Source organism: Hyperoodon ampullatus, assembly GCF_949752795.1.
Source record: "Hyperoodon ampullatus genome assembly, chromosome: 17".
In the NCBI taxonomy this organism is placed as follows: Eukaryota; Metazoa; Chordata; class Mammalia; order Artiodactyla; family Ziphiidae; genus Hyperoodon; species Hyperoodon ampullatus.
The window spans coordinates 24100422-24109827 of NC_136930.1; positions in this window are offsets into that span (position 1 = coordinate 24100422).

Here is a 9406-nt window from a genome sequence, read left to right on the forward strand (position 1 = left end):
TAGTAGGAAAAAAAAAAAAGTCTCTAGCTCTTGAAGTCCTGAGTGTGCACTGAGCCGCATAGGGTCCCTCAGTTGAGAGCACAGACTCATTTAACACACTTCCTGAAGAAAGCTTGTGGTGATTCCATTGGGATGTAGGGAGGTAGGGAGCTTCATGTGCTTGACGAGCCACTCCAAAGATACTGAGAAAGGAGAGGCTCTTCTAGGTGGGGTGCAAATGGATGCCATTCCACTGACATGACACTAGACACGACTCAGAGTGGATGAGTGACAATGAAAGCTGTACTGAGAGGAATTGTAAAAATATCCAGTGCCTCCTATATAAATTTAAATATTTCCCAATCAATATTCATTGAGGAAGAGGGAAGGGTGGGGTTGGGAAATAGGTATACTTACTTCAAGATTTGCTTTTGAATAAATCTATTTAAAATTTTCATCTCAGACTTTGCTTGGGTCTCTGGAGAAACTTTAGATTTTAGAACTGGAAGTAACAGAAGAAATCTAGCTATCCCAGCCTTCTTTTTTTTTTTTTTTTTTTTTTTTTTAAGATGAGAAGACAGGTTCATAGAAGTTAAATAATTTGCCCAAATTAGTGGAAAAGCCAGGACTAAAATCCAAGTATCAAAGACTTCTGGTGTTCTTGAATTTAAGAATCAGTGGCTTATCTAGATTTTGTATGTTTCTTTTAGCTGATTGGATCAACCAATGGCAGGTTCTCTAGAATTTTACTGTTAAAATGTTCTAGATAGGTGGCAAATATTTATTTATCAGTCCAATCTTAATGGAAATGTTTTTTCAGTTCACTAGCTTGGGAGTATAGGAAGCATTAAATGATTCAGATAGCCAAGATCACAGGTGCTAACTCTTCCATCTCTGTTTAGTCTCCTTTGCTGATTTCTCCTCTAGGTGCCACTTAAACATGCCTGTTTCCCTGTAATTTTGTGCTTGGTCCATTTATCAATTTGCATCCTCATTCAAGTGAAATTCCCATGGTTCCAATGATCCCATAACCATATTCTCTGCCCTGAGAACTTGCTCCCAAACTGGAGGTTTCTAGTTCCATATTTCTAATTCTAAACTGGAATGCTTTCTTACCATATCATCCCCTCTCTAACAAGAGAAGTCTGCCAGATTAGAAACCTTGGATTCATTTTCCACCTCTCCTTTCTTACTTCTCTCATGGAAGTAGCCATTAAACGCTCTCAGTTATGTCTCAAAAATGTCTCTCAAACCTGTACTCTTCAATTTCTTGAGTAATTTCCTCCCAGAAAACTAACTTCCTTGCCCTAAGATCTTCCATTGAGTCTCCATTATTCACAAGATTTTTTAGCTTAGTTGGGACAAACTTAACTGGTAAAGCTCTTCACAGTTTCCAGCCTCAGCAATAACTGCTTCCCCTCAGCTCCCTACTTCCCAATCACTTCCATAAAATACCTCTGGCTTTTTCAGATGTTCATACTTTGGCACATGCCTTTCCTTTTCCTTTGAATGTTTTCTATATCAGAGTTTTCCAAAACGTCTTGAGAATAACAATCAGGTAAAGTGCTTGTTAATAAATACAGCTACTTACATCTTCCCTGGGTCTGATTTAGAGGATCTGGGATGGATCCTGGGAAGCTATGTTTTTAACAAGTGCCCTCACATTCATTCTTATCATTGGATCAGTTTAGCAAACAGGTTTCACTCTTATTCCACCTTCAGAGTATAATTCTGTTAACCTTTCACCTGGGAAAGCCTTCAGAATGCACACAATCCTCCAGGACATCAGCCACCTGCTAAAGTAGCCCTGCTACATTCTTTTCTTACTAGCACTAACCAGGCAAGATTATAATTTACCTGACCAAAAAAATCTTCAGTGGCTTCTATTAGCTACAAAATAAATTCTGCACTCAAGTCAGTTTAACAAGTCTTTTGAGCATCTATTATATATCAGATATTATTCTAGGTTTGTTACAGAATTGACTAAGACCCAACCTCAAGGAGCTCACATGGTCTAGGAAGGAATGACTCTGCTTGGCATTTAAAGTCTTTCATATCTTGGCTCAACCCAACTTTCTCTCACTCTTTATCTTTCAAAGGCCTCTTCATAATGGGTGCTCCTTGGAGCCTCCATCGCTTCACAATTGCTGTTCTTTCTACTTGACATGGTCTTCCCTTTCCCATTCGATCTGGTTAATTTCTGCTTTATTTTTTTAGCTGTCGCCTCAGGTATCTTTTCCTCAGGAAATTCTTCTTTGTTCTTCCTGTCTAGGACAAATCCTGCTATTATGACATTCACTTTGTATCTCCTTCAAGGCATTTGTCCCAGACTCGATTTTCTACTTGTTTGTATGATTATTTGATTAATGTTTGTCTCTCCCTCTAAACTGTAAGCTCTATGAGCACAGGGGCCTGGGTTGTGGTTATATAGATATTCACTGTATAACTCTTTGTTAACCTGTCTCTATATGTTTATGTACTTTTCTGTAGATTTGTTATAACCCTGAATATCAATTTATCTTGCATACCATATTCGAAATCAAATCTTGAATATTCTAAATTCAAACTTAACAATAACAGCTAAAATTTCTTGATTATTTTATTATGTACCAGGCACTTAAACATTTAATCTTCACAACACTTTAAGATATATGCCATTATTATCCCCATTTCATTGAATGGCTTATAAAAAAATTACTCACCTCCTGCCTCCCTGTCTCCAGCATCTAAAACTAAGCTCCTTCTCCCCACTGACCTCTTAAATGATTGTAATTACAGCTACCCTCCTCCTCAACCTCATGGACTAGTCTCTTAGTCTGGGATGCTGTCTCTTTTTCCCAAACTTACTTGGTTTTATCCTCCTCATCTTTGGCTCTCAGGAGATTCTAGGACCTGCCCCAGATCAGATCAGCTCCTTTGTTAAATGTGCTGGTTTCCTATTGTTGCTCTAACAAATTACCACAAATTTAGTGGCTTAAAACAACACAAATTTATTATCTTATAGTACTGGAGGTCAGAAGTTTTAAACCAATGTGTTGACATGGCTGTGTTCCTTCTGCAGGATCTTGGGAAGAATCTAATTCTCCAATTATTTTTTCCAGCTTCTAAAGGCTGCTTGCATTCCTTAGCTTATGATCCCTTCCTCCTTCTTCAAGGCCAGCAATGTGTCCTCCTCAAATATCTCTCTTTTCCTTTCCTTCTCCACTTCTCCCATCTCTTACTCTGACCCTTATGCCCTTCCTCTGTTAAGGACACTTGTGATTACATTGGACCCTCCTGGATATTTCAGGATACTCTCCCCATCTCAAGATCCTTAACTACTAACACTTGCAAAGTCCCTTTGGCCATATAAGGTGACATAGTTACAGGTTACAGGGTTTAGGATGTGGACAACTTTGAGGGGGGAATTATTCTACCTACCCCAATATACATTCTTATATTTCCTAGAATTGTTCAGTGCTTGACACATGGTAAGTCCTCAAAAAATATCTGTTCACTGAATCAATGAATGAACAAGTCTACATTGACATTCAGCTGCACCAAAAGCTTTATAATCTTAATCAGTATTAATAAAAATAGAATCTTCAGAACAAGGAACATGAATGTGGTAGCTGGTTTCACTCTGCTTGACTGGTCAAAAACACCTGGGATACTGTGCTTGGTTCTGAGTACCACACTTCAAGTGTGAAAGAGGCAATCTAGGGCACATTTAAAGGAAGGCAACAGAATTGTGAAGAACAAAAAACAGTGTTATGTGAAACTCAGAGCCTTTATAATGCTTAGGGCTTAACCAGTAGAGTTGAGGAAGGGTGTGAACAAAGAAAAACCCATCATCAAAACTACCATCACCACTATTATTATAACAGCCAATGTGTGCATCTGTGTGTGTATGTTTGTGCATTACATGTCTGTGTTTTGGAAAGCATCATCTTTTTTTAGCAACGGTTTGTCTCAGAAGGAGTTTTCATAGGTAATTATTCTTTAGAAAAGTAATTTTAGTTGTCCTGATAAACATACATAAAATTATTTTGAAATGATGTCTTCAACTGTGTTTTGGGACAAATTGGGTATTCACATATAATTAATTAACTATAAAAGTTTTTTGGATGTGCAATAATAGCTACTATTAGCACGGCTCCTTGAAATTCTCACCAATGAAAAGGAATCAAATATTTTAAAATATGAATTCATTTCTATAGAGTACATTTTTTTTTTTTTTTTGCCGTACGTGGGCTTCTCACTGTTGTGGCCTCTCCCGTTGTGGAGCACAGGCTCCGCACGCTCAGGCTAAGCGGCCATGGCTCACGGGCCTAGCCGCTCCGCGGCATGTGGGATCTTCTCAGACCGGGGCACAAACCCGTGTCCCCTGCATCGGCAGGCGGACTCTCAACCACTGCGCCACCAGGGAAGCCCATAGGGAGTACATTTTTAATATGAGAAAGTGATTACTGCCTTCTAAAGTGCTGGGTGCAACATCTGTCCAAAGTTTTTTCCTTTGCCCCGGTAAGACAGCCAGAGATTTTGTGAAAACACTTGCATACTGGTTTCAGACTTAAAACTTAGAAGTATAGGTGTCTCTTCTGTATCAGAATCATGACAAAGATGACTAGATCTAGGAAATGCATTTCCAAATATTTTCGTATTTTATACCGTCATTTGAATATTTTATCACTTATGTTGTATTTTTTCATTCATTCATTCATTTATTCAACAAATATTGATAGAGTGCCTACGATGTGCCAGGGTCTGTTCTAGGAACTGGGAATATAATGGTGAGTAAAATAAATAAAAATCTCATTTCTCATGGGGAACATTCTAGTGGGGAGGGGCAAGAAACATAGACAGAATAACAAGACCAAGATAGCACATGATAGATGGTGGTAAATGCTATGAAGAAAAATAAAGTTGGGAAAGGGAATAAGGGTTCTGTAGGAGTAGGAGGGTGAGGGGAGAGGGTTGCAATTTTAAACAGAGTCAGGTGAGAAAGTGATACTTAAATAAAGTCCTAAAAAAAGTGAAGGAGTGAACAAAATGGATGTCTGGTTTCTGGGCAGAGTAGCCAGCGCAAAGTCTCTTCAGTGAGAGTGTGCCTGCTGCATTCCAGCTGGAGTGGGAAGACCAGTGTGGCTGGAGCAGAGTGGACTGGGGGGAATGGTAGTGAAACAGAGCAGGACCCTATGGTCCTTGCTCCCCATGTCCTCTGCCTGCCTTTTGTCTGTGGAAAAAACTTTAGCCAAAGAATAAGTTTAATCAGAGAAGTGAGAAAATACAGAAACAAAGGAAAACAGTCAAAGGAGACCAAATAATAATAGTTTAGTCATTAAGCAAATTCAAGGACTTTTAGTTCCTCCTCAGGGCTATACATAATATTCTGAGCCCTATCCTTTGAGCTATCTTACAGATATTGAAACCCTCATCAGGTGGAGATGTTAACTACATGATGACCAGACTGTGTCCATGAGATCAGCTGCCACAATTCCGAGAACTGCCTTCAAGAAATGGAAACAAACCAACCCTGCAACTGAAGATTAACTGTACTTAAAACAAGATGACGCTGGTCAGACCCATGATGACCAATTTCAAAATGACTGTCAGAGCTGACTGTGCTGTTCTGCATGTAGCCCCCTCCCTTCACCTATAAAAGCTCTTACCCACTGATTGTCAGTGGGGGGAAGTTGGCCTTTGAACAGGAGTCCGCCCTCCACCCGGTTGCCAGCATCCAAAATAGAGCAAACCAACCTTGCCTCTTTATTGGCTTTTGAGGGGAGAGTAGCCAGACCCCATTTTCAGTTACAGTAGGATGTGTGGACAGGGAGGTACTGGTGAAGTGAGGGTGTGGTTGGCAGCACTTCATGTCAGAGCTTGAAGATGTTTGTGAAGACCTTGGCTTTTTATTGGAGTGAGGTGGGAAGTCAATGGAAGGTTCTGAGCCACGCTCACTCTGGCAGCTGTGTAGGGAGACAGCAGCAAGGTCAAGGTGATCATAGGGAGGTCAGTCAGAAGTCTACTGCAGTATTTAACTGCGAGATTAAGAGTGGCTCAGAGCAGCATGTTAGCAGGGTTGGTGGTGGCGAGTGTCCAGGTTTTTGTACGTGGGGCTTGCTGATGGATTGGATGTGGGGTGAGGGAAGAGAGGTGTCAGGGATGACTCCAAGGTTTTGGGCTTGGGTGAAAGGAAAGATACAGTTATCACCTGAGAGGGGAAGGAGCTGGACTGGAGACAATTTATATGTTCCTCCATTAGGTACAAAATCTCACCTGAGTGCACTTGGGCATAATGAAGTTCTGGAGGTAAATGAAGACGTTAAGAATCAACTTTGGGAAGGCTATGCAATAAGGATGGTGTTGAGGTAAATGGGTTACATCTCCTTTTATATACATTAAATGACTGGTGTAGAAAACACTTTACAGCCAAATCTGATAACCCTTAAATTCTTTAATTTCTTTCTAATCAGGGATGGACAGAGATATGAGAAAACATGGATAAAGAGCTATGCAGGTAAAACTCAGTCACGGGTACCAGAGACCTTCATTATGAATTAGGGCAATAAAACTTTTATTTTTGCAAAAGTATTGTTTTCCATAATGGCTACTTTTGTATTCATTATTGTGATTGAGTGTTATATACAATGAATATTTGGTTCTAAGAAACAAACAAAAAAACTGCTGATGGAAAGAATGTGTACATGCTTGTTGAGCTGTTTAATAAATACCTAATTGATGATGATTCTGCAGTATGTTTAAAGGGTAATTATTCTTCTTTGGAGAGTTCATCTGGCATTCTAAAAATGGATGTAATTTCAAGGGGTAACCAAAATGTATCAATTAGCCTGACATCTACGTCTTTTTAGCAGATCTTTAAATTTCCAATTTCCTTTGCCATCTTAACCATGGTAAATCATCCTGAACAAGATCATTCTTTTGAACAACAGCTTCCTTATTAACTGAGATCAATTGAGATTAGAAAATGAAAAATACACTAGGTGCTGAGAACTCTTTGTGAAACCACATTTGTAAGATGAGTATTGAATGAAGATTAATGTGTTATTTCCAGCTTCTATATCATTGATTTAAACATTTATTCTCTATATCCCACTGCTGGATTAAACACTAATATGTATTTGGATGGTGTGCTTGTTTGCAAGTATTATCTTTTCCCTATTGAGATTGTATATTAATGGAAGGGAATGATTTTTAATTCAAAGGTAGCTTGCTTTGCACACCACATGTGTTTTTGAAAGTGCTACACATCAAATTGAGTAGAACAGATTTTTCCATTGAATTATAAATTAATGATTAACTCATTTGTTCTAATTTCTTATTGATTTTCATTTGCTCTACAAGATCCTTAGTACATCGTGTGGCCCCTATGTGATCCGGACTCAGCCTACTTTTAAAGACAACCTCACAGAACTCTGCTCTTCTGTCTCCAGATACCCTGGTCTTCTTTCAAACCCTAATACTTCAGACTTGAAATTTTTGCACACACTGTCTAAAATGTTCATTCTCTAACACTACCTGCTTTATTTTTTCCATATAGTACATTACTTTCTTAATTACTTGTCTGTCATTCCCTAACTAGAAAGTAACCTCCAAAAAAATGCATGGATTTTAGTTTCTCTTTCCTCACTGCTGAATCTCTAGCATCTAGAACTGTGCTGGGTATATAGTATGCATTCAGGAAAAAATCATAATGAATGAATAAATGAATGAATGAATGATTACTTATCCTGGAATACCAATTTCCCTTCTCTATACCTAGGTACCCTCTATTCATCATTCAAATTCCAGCTTAAATGTCACTTTTTCAAGCCACCATTTTTGACCCCTAGGGCAAGATCAGCTTTCTCTACGACTTGTTCTTACATGTCTCTGTATGGCTAAGTTCTCCATAGCACCTATTAGAACTTTAACTTATAAAGTCCATTATTTGTGAGATAATTTGCTTAGCTCCCGTCTTCTCTCCTAAACTGTAAAATGTCCTTATCTTGTTTTTAATCACCTCCCCAACATCTAGCAAAATGCCTGGAACAGAGAGATGCTCCATAAAGAGCTGTTGGATGAAAACATGGATAGATGGATGGTCAAGCAACTCCTCATTATAAATATCTGTCCCTTTGTTCCACTTGTTCAATGTTCTCTCAACAAAAAAATAGTGGTTAGTGAACCAGAGGGAATGTTTTTCTATACTGGACAGGTTCTTATTTAAACATACTCCTCCATGAATTCAGTAATGCTTGTAGGATCCCTTAAAGCTGATGCCTCATACCAGCCTCTTTACCCCCACATGTTATTTAATGAAATAAATACTTTATGAGTTTCTCCTCTGGACCAAACTACACAGGAGGGAAAGGTCATGTAAACAGTAGAAAGACCAGAAGCTTTAAAACAGAAAGATCTCTTACACTTTGACTGCCTGTGTGAACTTGGCTAAGCTACCAGTTGAGCCGTGGGTTCTTCATCTGTCAAAGAGAAACAGCAATACCTATCTTGTGTGGTTGATGTAGGGATTATTAATAATGCATGTAGTGTGCTTGCCATACAATAGGTGCTCAAAATATGGCACCTGTTACTACTATCACTAGAAGGTAAGCTCCTAGAGGGCAGACTACACTTGCATTCCCAGAACCTTATGTATAGAATACTCTCAGTAAATGTTGGTTAAACTGACCAGCAGAATATGTGCTACTTCTCCACTCTCAACGGGTTTTAAATCTAAGCGTGAAAATAAGTTCCAAAACAGATTCATGAAATATTTAGAGAATAACAAAATATAATCCTTATTATAGTGTACAAGATTAGAGCAAGATATGTGTTACAGGCCATAAGTGCTTTGGATGGCCAGGCAGGAAATGGTAAGGGGTGGCTGGCTGTAGTCATTGGGAAATGATAAGTTCCCATGTCTGTGTGTGTAAGATATAGACCAGTAAGCCTCCTATAAAAATATTCAATTTCTTTGTCACTAGCTCTACCAATGTTGGATAAAATGGTAGAAAGCATCAACCTGATGCTTCTGGGTTAATATGATGGCAGACAAAATTGGGTTATTGATCTTGAGTAGCAAGCTGTATCTGTCATAGTAATGGATGCTTTTTCCCCCTTTAACAATCAGTGGTTAGTTAGCTAATGATCACAAATAGGTTCTGATGACGGTGGGTAATGTGGCTCAAATTGGGCTGTATTATGTGGAGTACATCCTAGCCCTGGAAAACTAGAACATAGACTCAATCCCATATTCCACTTCTTTGCAGCATGCTCTGTACAGGTTTTCAGTTGAATTGCATCATCCATAATCATTACTTATTATGGTCCTTTTATCTTAACCAAACTCTTTGCTTGCAGCTCTAATAGATGGGACTGAGATAGTGAGAATGAACAAAATAATGCTGTTTTTCTCTAAGACGTTGTCTCCTTTTTGTTACTTAGG